General features: G+C 45.2%; 7 non-coding genes across 7 annotated transcripts; all 7 read left to right on the top strand.

The window, feature by feature from the left end:
* Positions 1 to 727: 727 nt before the first annotated feature.
* LOC142188261 (U2 spliceosomal RNA) lies at positions 728 to 918 on the top strand. The gene has a single exon (XR_012712792.1). It is a non-coding gene; the product is annotated as a U2 spliceosomal RNA (small nuclear RNA).
* A 1,635-nt stretch (positions 919 to 2,553) lies between these two features.
* Positions 2,554 to 2,744, top strand: LOC142188260 (U2 spliceosomal RNA). Its single transcript, XR_012712791.1, has one exon. It is a non-coding gene; the product is annotated as a U2 spliceosomal RNA (small nuclear RNA).
* A 1,635-nt stretch (positions 2,745 to 4,379) lies between these two features.
* LOC142188259 (U2 spliceosomal RNA) lies at positions 4,380 to 4,570 on the top strand. The gene has a single exon (XR_012712790.1). It is a non-coding gene; the product is annotated as a U2 spliceosomal RNA (small nuclear RNA).
* Positions 4,571 to 6,205: 1,635 nt separating this feature from the next.
* Positions 6,206 to 6,396, top strand: LOC142188258 (U2 spliceosomal RNA). The gene has a single exon (XR_012712789.1). It is a non-coding gene; the product is annotated as a U2 spliceosomal RNA (small nuclear RNA).
* A 1,635-nt stretch (positions 6,397 to 8,031) lies between these two features.
* On the top strand, positions 8,032 to 8,222 carry LOC142188257 (U2 spliceosomal RNA). The gene has a single exon (XR_012712788.1). It is a non-coding gene; the product is annotated as a U2 spliceosomal RNA (small nuclear RNA).
* Positions 8,223 to 9,857: 1,635 nt separating this feature from the next.
* LOC142188256 (U2 spliceosomal RNA) lies at positions 9,858 to 10,048 on the top strand. The gene has a single exon (XR_012712787.1). It is a non-coding gene; the product is annotated as a U2 spliceosomal RNA (small nuclear RNA).
* A 3,231-nt stretch (positions 10,049 to 13,279) lies between these two features.
* LOC142188280 (U2 spliceosomal RNA) lies at positions 13,280 to 13,466 on the top strand. The gene has a single exon (XR_012712810.1). It is a non-coding gene; the product is annotated as a U2 spliceosomal RNA (small nuclear RNA).
* Positions 13,467 to 13,481: the final 15 nt, after the last annotated feature.

The following is a 13,481-nucleotide window of genomic DNA, read 5'->3' as shown; positions in this document are numbered from 1 at the left end:
TCACACACCATGACAGATCGGTACACTATCCACAGCCAGCTGGAGCACCTCCAGTCCAAATATATTGGCACTGGTCACGCAGATACCACCAAGTGGGAATGGCTGGTGAATCAGCACCGAGACTCCTACTGCTCTTACATGGGCCACTTTGACCTGCTGAACTACTTTGCTGTAGCTGAGAACGAGAGCAAGGCCCGTGTGCGCTTCAATTTGATGGAGAAGATGCTCCAGCCGTGCGGGCCTCCGGTGGACAAACCTGACGAGTCTTAGAGCCAGAGCCATCCTTCTTCTTCTTCTCCCTGCTTGCTTTCCTATTCCCCCCACTCACTCTCTTCTTGTGGGGGCCCCAATTTTGTGATGTAATGTATTCCTTTTCTATTTTTTGGGAATTAAACCGTAGAAGCTGTGTTTCGAGGAAAAGCAAACAAACTCTTCGTGAAGTACGTTTTAGTGGGTGTGGTCTAATGCAGAGGCGGGCCTGATGCAGATTTGCCTGCTGCGAAGGCAGTGCACTGCCGAGTCCTTGCCGCCAAAGTTCTACTATCACCTGTGGTCACTTTCCTGTAGTGATTAACCATTGATTGGCTGACTGTGGTAATGCTGTGCACCTGTGTTTCTTGCCTGGGTGTGAGAGTTGCTGACCAGGTTGCTAGCTGTTCTTCCTTCTCCTTTGGCAGTGCACGTTGCTTCCGGGGGGCGCCGCTCGGGTGCGTCCAATTTTTGGGTTATCGCTTCTCGGCCTTTTGGCTAAGATCAAGTGTAGTATCTGTTCTTATCAGTTTAATATCTGATACGTCCCCTATCTGGGGACCATATATTAAATGGATTTTTGGAACAGGGAGATGGAAATAGAGCTTGCTCTGTCCACTCCACGCATTGACCTGGTATTGCAGTATCTCCAGGACCGGTGCACCCCTCTTAATTTGGTTGAAAAATAGAAAAAGAATTTCTTTTTTCCTTCTGCTGCTTGCTTGCTGGCATTTCAATGTCTTGCAACAAATCAGAAGAATTAGATGAGAAATCCTATTTGTATTTCCGAATTTTATTTATTTTTTTTGGTTCAATAATTTTGTGTCACCCCTTCTACCTCTTAGATTGTCAGCTCTTGCGAGCAGGGCCCTCAGTTTCTGCATTGTGTGAAATGACTAGTTTTGTAATGTATATTGTTGTCTGTAAATTAACCTGACAAATTGTACAGCGCTGCGGAATGTGTTGGCGCTATATAAATATGATGTATTGTTATCATTGTAATTTTTGGTAATTGTTTTTTCTTTTGTCCAAATTTATTTATTTTCATTTTGGTTTCTTCATTTTGTTTCAGATTTTCCTGCTGACTTGAAAACTTTTTTTCCGTGGAAGAGAATGGAGTATTAAAATTTCTGAGGCAAGCAAGAGAAATTGCTTTGCACTTGTACCTGGATTTTGCACAACTTGATGCTACTGCTACTGCTATTACTGCTGCTGTTGTTGTCGTCCTCCTCCTCTTCTTCTTATTTCGCAGTGCTTGTTGCCCTCTTGTGGCTGCCTGCTTGCTCCGGAGACAGACTGACATGCAGGCAGGGTTTATGCAGATTTGCAGCAAGCGCTGTGCATCGCTGAGTGACAGTAGTGGCAACTGGATTTGATCTGTTTCGCTGTACAAGAGGAACATTCTTCGTACGGTTTCGGAAATTTTCTCTGTCTAGCATTTTTTGGACTTGCTTTGATGACGACAAAAATGTACCAAGCAGACAGCGATGTGCTGAGAAGTGTAGAGGTGGGGCCGTGGGCCCTACTGTGATGCCAAACGCATTGGCTATCACCCTGTTCACCTTTTGGTGCAGACCTCACACACCATGACAGATCGGTACACTATCCACAGCCAGCTGGAGCACCTCCAGTCCAAATATATTGGCACTGGTCACGCAGATACCACCAAGTGGGAATGGCTGGTGAATCAGCACCGAGACTCCTACTGCTCTTACATGGGCCACTTTGACCTGCTGAACTACTTTGCTGTAGCTGAGAACGAGAGCAAGGCCCGTGTGCGCTTCAATTTGATGGAGAAGATGCTCCAGCCGTGCGGGCCTCCGGTGGACAAACCTGACGAGTCTTAGAGCCAGAGCCATCCTTCTTCTTCTTCTCCCTGCTTGCTTTCCTATTCCCCCCACTCACTCTCTTCTTGTGGGGGCCCCAATTTTGTGATGTAATGTATTCCTTTTCTATTTTTTGGGAATTAAACCGTAGAAGCTGTGTTTCGAGGAAAAGCAAACAAACTCTTCGTGAAGTACGTTTTAGTGGGTGTGGTCTAATGCAGAGGCGGGCCTGATGCAGATTTGCCTGCTGCGAAGGCAGTGCACTGCCGAGTCCTTGCCGCCAAAGTTCTACTATCACCTGTGGTCACTTTCCTGTAGTGATTAACCATTGATTGGCTGACTGTGGTAATGCTGTGCACCTGTGTTTCTTGCCTGGGTGTGAGAGTTGCTGACCAGGTTGCTAGCTGTTCTTCCTTCTCCTTTGGCAGTGCACGTTGCTTCCGGGGGGCGCCGCTCGGGTGCGTCCAATTTTTGGGTTATCGCTTCTCGGCCTTTTGGCTAAGATCAAGTGTAGTATCTGTTCTTATCAGTTTAATATCTGATACGTCCCCTATCTGGGGACCATATATTAAATGGATTTTTGGAACAGGGAGATGGAAATAGAGCTTGCTCTGTCCACTCCACGCATTGACCTGGTATTGCAGTATCTCCAGGACCGGTGCACCCCTCTTAATTTGGTTGAAAAATAGAAAAAGAATTTCTTTTTTCCTTCTGCTGCTTGCTTGCTGGCATTTCAATGTCTTGCAACAAATCAGAAGAATTAGATGAGAAATCCTATTTGTATTTCCGAATTTTATTTATTTTTTTTGGTTCAATAATTTTGTGTCACCCCTTCTACCTCTTAGATTGTCAGCTCTTGCGAGCAGGGCCCTCAGTTTCTGCATTGTGTGAAATGACTAGTTTTGTAATGTATATTGTTGTCTGTAAATTAACCTGACAAATTGTACAGCGCTGCGGAATGTGTTGGCGCTATATAAATATGATGTATTGTTATCATTGTAATTTTTGGTAATTGTTTTTTCTTTTGTCCAAATTTATTTATTTTCATTTTGGTTTCTTCATTTTGTTTCAGATTTTCCTGCTGACTTGAAAACTTTTTTTCCGTGGAAGAGAATGGAGTATTAAAATTTCTGAGGCAAGCAAGAGAAATTGCTTTGCACTTGTACCTGGATTTTGCACAACTTGATGCTACTGCTACTGCTATTACTGCTGCTGTTGTTGTCGTCCTCCTCCTCTTCTTCTTATTTCGCAGTGCTTGTTGCCCTCTTGTGGCTGCCTGCTTGCTCCGGAGACAGACTGACATGCAGGCAGGGTTTATGCAGATTTGCAGCAAGCGCTGTGCATCGCTGAGTGACAGTAGTGGCAACTGGATTTGATCTGTTTCGCTGTACAAGAGGAACATTCTTCGTACGGTTTCGGAAATTTTCTCTGTCTAGCATTTTTTGGACTTGCTTTGATGACGACAAAAATGTACCAAGCAGACAGCGATGTGCTGAGAAGTGTAGAGGTGGGGCCGTGGGCCCTACTGTGATGCCAAACGCATTGGCTATCACCCTGTTCACCTTTTGGTGCAGACCTCACACACCATGACAGATCGGTACACTATCCACAGCCAGCTGGAGCACCTCCAGTCCAAATATATTGGCACTGGTCACGCAGATACCACCAAGTGGGAATGGCTGGTGAATCAGCACCGAGACTCCTACTGCTCTTACATGGGCCACTTTGACCTGCTGAACTACTTTGCTGTAGCTGAGAACGAGAGCAAGGCCCGTGTGCGCTTCAATTTGATGGAGAAGATGCTCCAGCCGTGCGGGCCTCCGGTGGACAAACCTGACGAGTCTTAGAGCCAGAGCCATCCTTCTTCTTCTTCTCCCTGCTTGCTTTCCTATTCCCCCCACTCACTCTCTTCTTGTGGGGGCCCCAATTTTGTGATGTAATGTATTCCTTTTCTATTTTTTGGGAATTAAACCGTAGAAGCTGTGTTTCGAGGAAAAGCAAACAAACTCTTCGTGAAGTACGTTTTAGTGGGTGTGGTCTAATGCAGAGGCGGGCCTGATGCAGATTTGCCTGCTGCGAAGGCAGTGCACTGCCGAGTCCTTGCCGCCAAAGTTCTACTATCACCTGTGGTCACTTTCCTGTAGTGATTAACCATTGATTGGCTGACTGTGGTAATGCTGTGCACCTGTGTTTCTTGCCTGGGTGTGAGAGTTGCTGACCAGGTTGCTAGCTGTTCTTCCTTCTCCTTTGGCAGTGCACGTTGCTTCCGGGGGGCGCCGCTCGGGTGCGTCCAATTTTTGGGTTATCGCTTCTCGGCCTTTTGGCTAAGATCAAGTGTAGTATCTGTTCTTATCAGTTTAATATCTGATACGTCCCCTATCTGGGGACCATATATTAAATGGATTTTTGGAACAGGGAGATGGAAATAGAGCTTGCTCTGTCCACTCCACGCATTGACCTGGTATTGCAGTATCTCCAGGACCGGTGCACCCCTCTTAATTTGGTTGAAAAATAGAAAAAGAATTTCTTTTTTCCTTCTGCTGCTTGCTTGCTGGCATTTCAATGTCTTGCAACAAATCAGAAGAATTAGATGAGAAATCCTATTTGTATTTCCGAATTTTATTTATTTTTTTTGGTTCAATAATTTTGTGTCACCCCTTCTACCTCTTAGATTGTCAGCTCTTGCGAGCAGGGCCCTCAGTTTCTGCATTGTGTGAAATGACTAGTTTTGTAATGTATATTGTTGTCTGTAAATTAACCTGACAAATTGTACAGCGCTGCGGAATGTGTTGGCGCTATATAAATATGATGTATTGTTATCATTGTAATTTTTGGTAATTGTTTTTTCTTTTGTCCAAATTTATTTATTTTCATTTTGGTTTCTTCATTTTGTTTCAGATTTTCCTGCTGACTTGAAAACTTTTTTTCCGTGGAAGAGAATGGAGTATTAAAATTTCTGAGGCAAGCAAGAGAAATTGCTTTGCACTTGTACCTGGATTTTGCACAACTTGATGCTACTGCTACTGCTATTACTGCTGCTGTTGTTGTCGTCCTCCTCCTCTTCTTCTTATTTCGCAGTGCTTGTTGCCCTCTTGTGGCTGCCTGCTTGCTCCGGAGACAGACTGACATGCAGGCAGGGTTTATGCAGATTTGCAGCAAGCGCTGTGCATCGCTGAGTGACAGTAGTGGCAACTGGATTTGATCTGTTTCGCTGTACAAGAGGAACATTCTTCGTACGGTTTCGGAAATTTTCTCTGTCTAGCATTTTTTGGACTTGCTTTGATGACGACAAAAATGTACCAAGCAGACAGCGATGTGCTGAGAAGTGTAGAGGTGGGGCCGTGGGCCCTACTGTGATGCCAAACGCATTGGCTATCACCCTGTTCACCTTTTGGTGCAGACCTCACACACCATGACAGATCGGTACACTATCCACAGCCAGCTGGAGCACCTCCAGTCCAAATATATTGGCACTGGTCACGCAGATACCACCAAGTGGGAATGGCTGGTGAATCAGCACCGAGACTCCTACTGCTCTTACATGGGCCACTTTGACCTGCTGAACTACTTTGCTGTAGCTGAGAACGAGAGCAAGGCCCGTGTGCGCTTCAATTTGATGGAGAAGATGCTCCAGCCGTGCGGGCCTCCGGTGGACAAACCTGACGAGTCTTAGAGCCAGAGCCATCCTTCTTCTTCTTCTCCCTGCTTGCTTTCCTATTCCCCCCACTCACTCTCTTCTTGTGGGGGCCCCAATTTTGTGATGTAATGTATTCCTTTTCTATTTTTTGGGAATTAAACCGTAGAAGCTGTGTTTCGAGGAAAAGCAAACAAACTCTTCGTGAAGTACGTTTTAGTGGGTGTGGTCTAATGCAGAGGCGGGCCTGATGCAGATTTGCCTGCTGCGAAGGCAGTGCACTGCCGAGTCCTTGCCGCCAAAGTTCTACTATCACCTGTGGTCACTTTCCTGTAGTGATTAACCATTGATTGGCTGACTGTGGTAATGCTGTGCACCTGTGTTTCTTGCCTGGGTGTGAGAGTTGCTGACCAGGTTGCTAGCTGTTCTTCCTTCTCCTTTGGCAGTGCACGTTGCTTCCGGGGGGCGCCGCTCGGGTGCGTCCAATTTTTGGGTTATCGCTTCTCGGCCTTTTGGCTAAGATCAAGTGTAGTATCTGTTCTTATCAGTTTAATATCTGATACGTCCCCTATCTGGGGACCATATATTAAATGGATTTTTGGAACAGGGAGATGGAAATAGAGCTTGCTCTGTCCACTCCACGCATTGACCTGGTATTGCAGTATCTCCAGGACCGGTGCACCCCTCTTAATTTGGTTGAAAAATAGAAAAAGAATTTCTTTTTTCCTTCTGCTGCTTGCTTGCTGGCATTTCAATGTCTTGCAACAAATCAGAAGAATTAGATGAGAAATCCTATTTGTATTTCCGAATTTTATTTATTTTTTTTGGTTCAATAATTTTGTGTCACCCCTTCTACCTCTTAGATTGTCAGCTCTTGCGAGCAGGGCCCTCAGTTTCTGCATTGTGTGAAATGACTAGTTTTGTAATGTATATTGTTGTCTGTAAATTAACCTGACAAATTGTACAGCGCTGCGGAATGTGTTGGCGCTATATAAATATGATGTATTGTTATCATTGTAATTTTTGGTAATTGTTTTTTCTTTTGTCCAAATTTATTTATTTTCATTTTGGTTTCTTCATTTTGTTTCAGATTTTCCTGCTGACTTGAAAACTTTTTTTCCGTGGAAGAGAATGGAGTATTAAAATTTCTGAGGCAAGCAAGAGAAATTGCTTTGCACTTGTACCTGGATTTTGCACAACTTGATGCTACTGCTACTGCTATTACTGCTGCTGTTGTTGTCGTCCTCCTCCTCTTCTTCTTATTTCGCAGTGCTTGTTGCCCTCTTGTGGCTGCCTGCTTGCTCCGGAGACAGACTGACATGCAGGCAGGGTTTATGCAGATTTGCAGCAAGCGCTGTGCATCGCTGAGTGACAGTAGTGGCAACTGGATTTGATCTGTTTCGCTGTACAAGAGGAACATTCTTCGTACGGTTTCGGAAATTTTCTCTGTCTAGCATTTTTTGGACTTGCTTTGATGACGACAAAAATGTACCAAGCAGACAGCGATGTGCTGAGAAGTGTAGAGGTGGGGCCGTGGGCCCTACTGTGATGCCAAACGCATTGGCTATCACCCTGTTCACCTTTTGGTGCAGACCTCACACACCATGACAGATCGGTACACTATCCACAGCCAGCTGGAGCACCTCCAGTCCAAATATATTGGCACTGGTCACGCAGATACCACCAAGTGGGAATGGCTGGTGAATCAGCACCGAGACTCCTACTGCTCTTACATGGGCCACTTTGACCTGCTGAACTACTTTGCTGTAGCTGAGAACGAGAGCAAGGCCCGTGTGCGCTTCAATTTGATGGAGAAGATGCTCCAGCCGTGCGGGCCTCCGGTGGACAAACCTGACGAGTCTTAGAGCCAGAGCCATCCTTCTTCTTCTTCTCCCTGCTTGCTTTCCTATTCCCCCCACTCACTCTCTTCTTGTGGGGGCCCCAATTTTGTGATGTAATGTATTCCTTTTCTATTTTTTGGGAATTAAACCGTAGAAGCTGTGTTTCGAGGAAAAGCAAACAAACTCTTCGTGAAGTACGTTTTAGTGGGTGTGGTCTAATGCAGAGGCGGGCCTGATGCAGATTTGCCTGCTGCGAAGGCAGTGCACTGCCGAGTCCTTGCCGCCAAAGTTCTACTATCACCTGTGGTCACTTTCCTGTAGTGATTAACCATTGATTGGCTGACTGTGGTAATGCTGTGCACCTGTGTTTCTTGCCTGGGTGTGAGAGTTGCTGACCAGGTTGCTAGCTGTTCTTCCTTCTCCTTTGGCAGTGCACGTTGCTTCCGGGGGGCGCCGCTCGGGTGCGTCCAATTTTTGGGTTATCGCTTCTCGGCCTTTTGGCTAAGATCAAGTGTAGTATCTGTTCTTATCAGTTTAATATCTGATACGTCCCCTATCTGGGGACCATATATTAAATGGATTTTTGGAACAGGGAGATGGAAATAGAGCTTGCTCTGTCCACTCCACGCATTGACCTGGTATTGCAGTATCTCCAGGACCGGTGCACCCCTCTTAATTTGGTTGAAAAATAGAAAAAGAATTTCTTTTTTCCTTCTGCTGCTTGCTTGCTGGCATTTCAATGTCTTGCAACAAATCAGAAGAATTAGATGAGAAATCCTATTTGTATTTCCGAATTTTATTTATTTTTTTTGGTTCAATAATTTTGTGTCACCCCTTCTACCTCTTAGATTGTCAGCTCTTGCGAGCAGGGCCCTCAGTTTCTGCATTGTGTGAAATGACTAGTTTTGTAATGTATATTGTTGTCTGTAAATTAACCTGACAAATTGTACAGCGCTGCGGAATGTGTTGGCGCTATATAAATATGATGTATTGTTATCATTGTAATTTTTGGTAATTGTTTTTTCTTTTGTCCAAATTTATTTATTTTCATTTTGGTTTCTTCATTTTGTTTCAGATTTTCCTGCTGACTTGAAAACTTTTTTTCCGTGGAAGAGAATGGAGTATTAAAATTTCTGAGGCAAGCAAGAGAAATTGCTTTGCACTTGTACCTGGATTTTGCACAACTTGATGCTACTGCTACTGCTATTACTGCTGCTGTTGTTGTCGTCCTCCTCCTCTTCTTCTTATTTCGCAGTGCTTGTTGCCCTCTTGTGGCTGCCTGCTTGCTCCGGAGACAGACTGACATGCAGGCAGGGTTTATGCAGATTTGCAGCAAGCGCTGTGCATCGCTGAGTGACAGTAGTGGCAACTGGATTTGATCTGTTTCGCTGTACAAGAGGAACATTCTTCGTACGGTTTCGGAAATTTTCTCTGTCTAGCATTTTTTGGACTTGCTTTGATGACGACAAAAATGTACCAAGCAGACAGCGATGTGCTGAGAAGTGTAGAGGTGGGGCCGTGGGCCCTACTGTGATGCCAAACGCATTGGCTATCACCCTGTTCACCTTTTGGTGCAGACCTCACACACCATGACAGATCGGTACACTATCCACAGCCAGCTGGAGCACCTCCAGTCCAAATATATTGGCACTGGTCACGCAGATACCACCAAGTGGGAATGGCTGGTGAATCAGCACCGAGACTCCTACTGCTCTTACATGGGCCACTTTGACCTGCTGAACTACTTTGCTGTAGCTGAGAACGAGAGCAAGGCCCGTGTGCGCTTCAATTTGATGGAGAAGATGCTCCAGCCGTGCGGGCCTCCGGTGGACAAACCTGACGAGTCTTAGAGCCAGAGCCATCCTTCTTCTTCTTCTCCCTGCTTGCTTTCCTATTCCCCCCACTCACTCTCTTCTTGTGGGGGCCCCAATTTTGTGATGTAATGTATTCCTTTTCTATTTTTTGGGAATTAAACCGTAGAAGCTGTGTTTCGAGGAAAAGCAAACAAACTCTTCGTGAAGTACGTTTTAGTGGGTGTGGTCTAATGCAGAGGCGGGCCTGATGCAGATTTGCCTGCTGCGAAGGCAGTGCACTGCCGAGTCCTTGCCGCCAAAGTTCTACTATCACCTGTGGTCACTTTCCTGTAGTGATTAACCATTGATTGGCTGACTGTGGTAATGCTGTGCACCTGTGTTTCTTGCCTGGGTGTGAGAGTTGCTGACCAGGTTGCTAGCTGTTCTTCCTTCTCCTTTGGCAGTGCACGTTGCTTCCGGGGGGCGCCGCTCGGGTGCGTCCAATTTTTGGGTTATCGCTTCTCGGCCTTTTGGCTAAGATCAAGTGTAGTATCTGTTCTTATCAGTTTAATATCTGATACGTCCCCTATCTGGGGACCATATATTAAATGGATTTTTGGAACAGGGAGATGGAAATAGAGCTTGCTCTGTCCACTCCACGCATTGACCTGGTATTGCAGTATCTCCAGGACCGGTGCACCCCTCTTAATTTGGTTGAAAAATAGAAAAAGAATTTCTTTTTTCCTTCTGCTGCTTGCTTGCTGGCATTTCAATGTCTTGCAACAAATCAGAAGAATTAGATGAGAAATCCTATTTGTATTTCCGAATTTTATTTATTTTTTTTGGTTCAATAATTTTGTGTCACCCCTTCTACCTCTTAGATTGTCAGCTCTTGCGAGCAGGGCCCTCAGTTTCTGCATTGTGTGAAATGACTAGTTTTGTAATGTATATTGTTGTCTGTAAATTAACCTGACAAATTGTACAGCGCTGCGGAATGTGTTGGCGCTATATAAATATGATGTATTGTTATCATTGTAATTTTTGGTAATTGTTTTTTCTTTTGTCCAAATTTATTTATTTTCATTTTGGTTTCTTCATTTTGTTTCAGATTTTCCTGCTGACTTGAAAACTTTTTTTCCGTGGAAGAGAATGGAGTATTAAAATTTCTGAGGCAAGCAAGAGAAATTGCTTTGCACTTGTACCTGGATTTTGCACAACTTGATGCTACTGCTACTGCTATTACTGCTGCTGTTGTTGTCGTCCTCCTCCTCTTCTTCTTATTTCGCAGTGCTTGTTGCCCTCTTGTGGCTGCCTGCTTGCTCCGGAGACAGACTGACATGCAGGCAGGGTTTATGCAGATTTGCAGCAAGCGCTGTGCATCGCTGAGTGACAGTAGTGGCAACTGGATTTGATCTGTTTCGCTGTACAAGAGGAACATTCTTCGTACGGTTTCGGAAATTTTCTCTGTCTAGCATTTTTTGGACTTGCTTTGATGACGACAAAAATGTACCAAGCAGACAGCGATGTGCTGAGAAGTGTAGAGGTGGGGCCGTGGGCCCTACTGTGATGCCAAACGCATTGGCTATCACCCTGTTCACCTTTTGGTGCAGACCTCACACACCATGACAGATCGGTACACTATCCACAGCCAGCTGGAGCACCTCCAGTCCAAATATATTGGCACTGGTCACGCAGATACCACCAAGTGGGAATGGCTGGTGAATCAGCACCGAGACTCCTACTGCTCTTACATGGGCCACTTTGACCTGCTGAACTACTTTGCTGTAGCTGAGAACGAGAGCAAGGCCCGTGTGCGCTTCAATTTGATGGAGAAGATGCTCCAGCCGTGCGGGCCTCCGGTGGACAAACCTGACGAGTCTTAGAGCCAGAGCCATCCTTCTTCTTCTTCTCCCTGCTTGCTTTCCTATTCCCCCCACTCACTCTCTTCTTGTGGGGGCCCCAATTTTGTGATGTAATGTATTCCTTTTCTATTTTTTGGGAATTAAACCGTAGAAGCTGTGTTTCGAGGAAAAGCAAACAAACTCTTCGTGAAGTACGTTTTAGTGGGTGTGGTCTAATGCAGAGGCGGGCCTGATGCAGATTTGCCTGCTGCGAAGGCAGTGCACTGCCGAGTCCTTGCCGCCAAAGTTCTACTATCACCTGTGGTCACTTTCCTGTAGTGATTAACCATTGATTGGCTGACTGTGGTAATGCTGTGCACCTGTGTTTCTTGCCTGGGTGTGAGAGTTGCTGACCAGGTTGCTAGCTGTTCTTCCTTCTCCTTTGGCAGTGCACGTTGCTTCCGGGGGGCGCCGCTCGGGTGCGTCCAATTTTTGGGTTATCGCTTCTCGGCCTTTTGGCTAAGACCAAGTGTAGCATACTTACTGTTTAGTGTTTGTGTGCTGCCAAGGGTCTTAGCCGGAGGTGCCCCGGGTACCCTCTACTCGGCCTTGTGTGGAAACCCAGGTTTATAGCCTGGGTGGAAGCACATGCTGCTATAGGGTTTGAGGCTTAGTCCCGGGGCAACGAGGAGCGATCACCTGGTCAATCTATTGATTTTCGCAGGCTTGGCTGAGACGGTGTTGGTGACTATGGAGCTAAAGAGGAAGAAGTTCTGCTTGCGGTTCTTCCCCAAGAAAGAGGCTTCCTTGGACGCTTGGGATGAGACGGTGATGGCTAGAATCCTGTTGGAGGACCTGATGATGACCCGAGATGACGTCTTTGCCATGCAGTGGAACACCGCCAGAGGCTCTTGCGATGTCACGTTCAGATCGGAGTTCCTGTGCTCGGAGGCCTTCCGGAGGTGGAACGAAGGAGGGATCGCTGGGATCAGGAACCGTGTGGCTTGCTTGACCTCCTTGCAGGGCGGATGGAAAACTTTGGTGGTATCCATGGACGATCCGTTCGTGACGACCTCGGAGATTTTGAGCTTTGTGAAGTTGGTTGCCCCGGTATGCAGATTTAAGAAAGACCTGTTAAACAAGGTTGGTTTCTGGACTGGTAGAAAGAGGTTCTCCGTCTGGATCAAAGAGGAGAACCTAAGCCAGCTTGATGGGGACATTGATTTCGGTGGAAACACTGGATATTGCTATTGGGAGGGTCTTGGTAAAAGATCCTCCAGTATGGACAAAATAAGGACTGATAAAGAAGAAACAAAGACTGATTGTAAGGACTTTCCTTTTGATTCAGGACCCAAGATGGGAAAAACAGAGACTGTGTGTGGGACTCAAAAAACAGAGCCCAGCTCTGATGTTTCTCTTACAGGTTTACCTTCAATGCGGAGGGTGGGGGAAACTTTGTCTTATGGAGTGTTGTGTGATTTTAACACAGGAAAATGTTTGGAGGAGGTTGTGCCGTTTAATAAAGTATGTAAATTGAAGGCAAAGGTAACTGAAATAATAAAGGTAGAAAAAGCTGATTATGGAGATGGGATTGAAGCAAAATACAAAAAGCCTAGTGAGGAAATGGTAAATGTATTGTTGTGTAAAGCAATTGAAGATCAGGATGCACTAAGAGAAGAGTTAGAAAACTTTAATGAGGAAAGGGGCCAGGCTGTGAGGGACTTTCATAAGGATCATGAGGGTTTCTATGATCGGTACTCAATTAATGACCCTATAGTTAGGGAAGCACTAGATAAAAAATGCTTGAATAATGTAGAAATGACTGTACTATTTCTTCTTGCTATGCAGGGGGGATATCCAACAAGTGTTAGGAAAAAAAGTCATAAAGGTAAATATAGGAAAAGTGCAGAAGCTCAGGAGGAATTAGTAAAGAGATTAAATATAGATTGGTCAAAGGAATTAATATGTTAAAATGTTGGAAAAATGCTTAATATGATGTGATATGTAAACAAGTATGTGTATTGTATGTGTAAATGATTTATTTTTGTATAAAATGTTAAGTTGATGTGTATTGATAAAATGTTAAATAAAGATGCTACCCTTTGTGGTAGATTTCAACTTAAAAAAAATCTGTTCTTATCAGTTTAATATCTGATACGTCCCCTATCTGGGGACCATATATTAAATGGATTTTTGGAACAGGGAGATGGAAATAGAGCTTGCTCTGTCCACTCCACGCATTGACCTGGTATTGCAGTATCTCCAGGACCGGTGCACCCCTCTTAATTTGGTTGAAA

Source organism: Leptodactylus fuscus, unplaced genomic scaffold (assembly GCF_031893055.1).
Source record: "Leptodactylus fuscus isolate aLepFus1 unplaced genomic scaffold, aLepFus1.hap2 HAP2_SCAFFOLD_409, whole genome shotgun sequence".
In the NCBI taxonomy this organism is placed as follows: domain Eukaryota; kingdom Metazoa; phylum Chordata; class Amphibia; order Anura; family Leptodactylidae; genus Leptodactylus; species Leptodactylus fuscus.
Note: the sequence above shows the minus strand (reverse complement) of the source record. Positions and strands in the feature narration are given on the sequence as shown.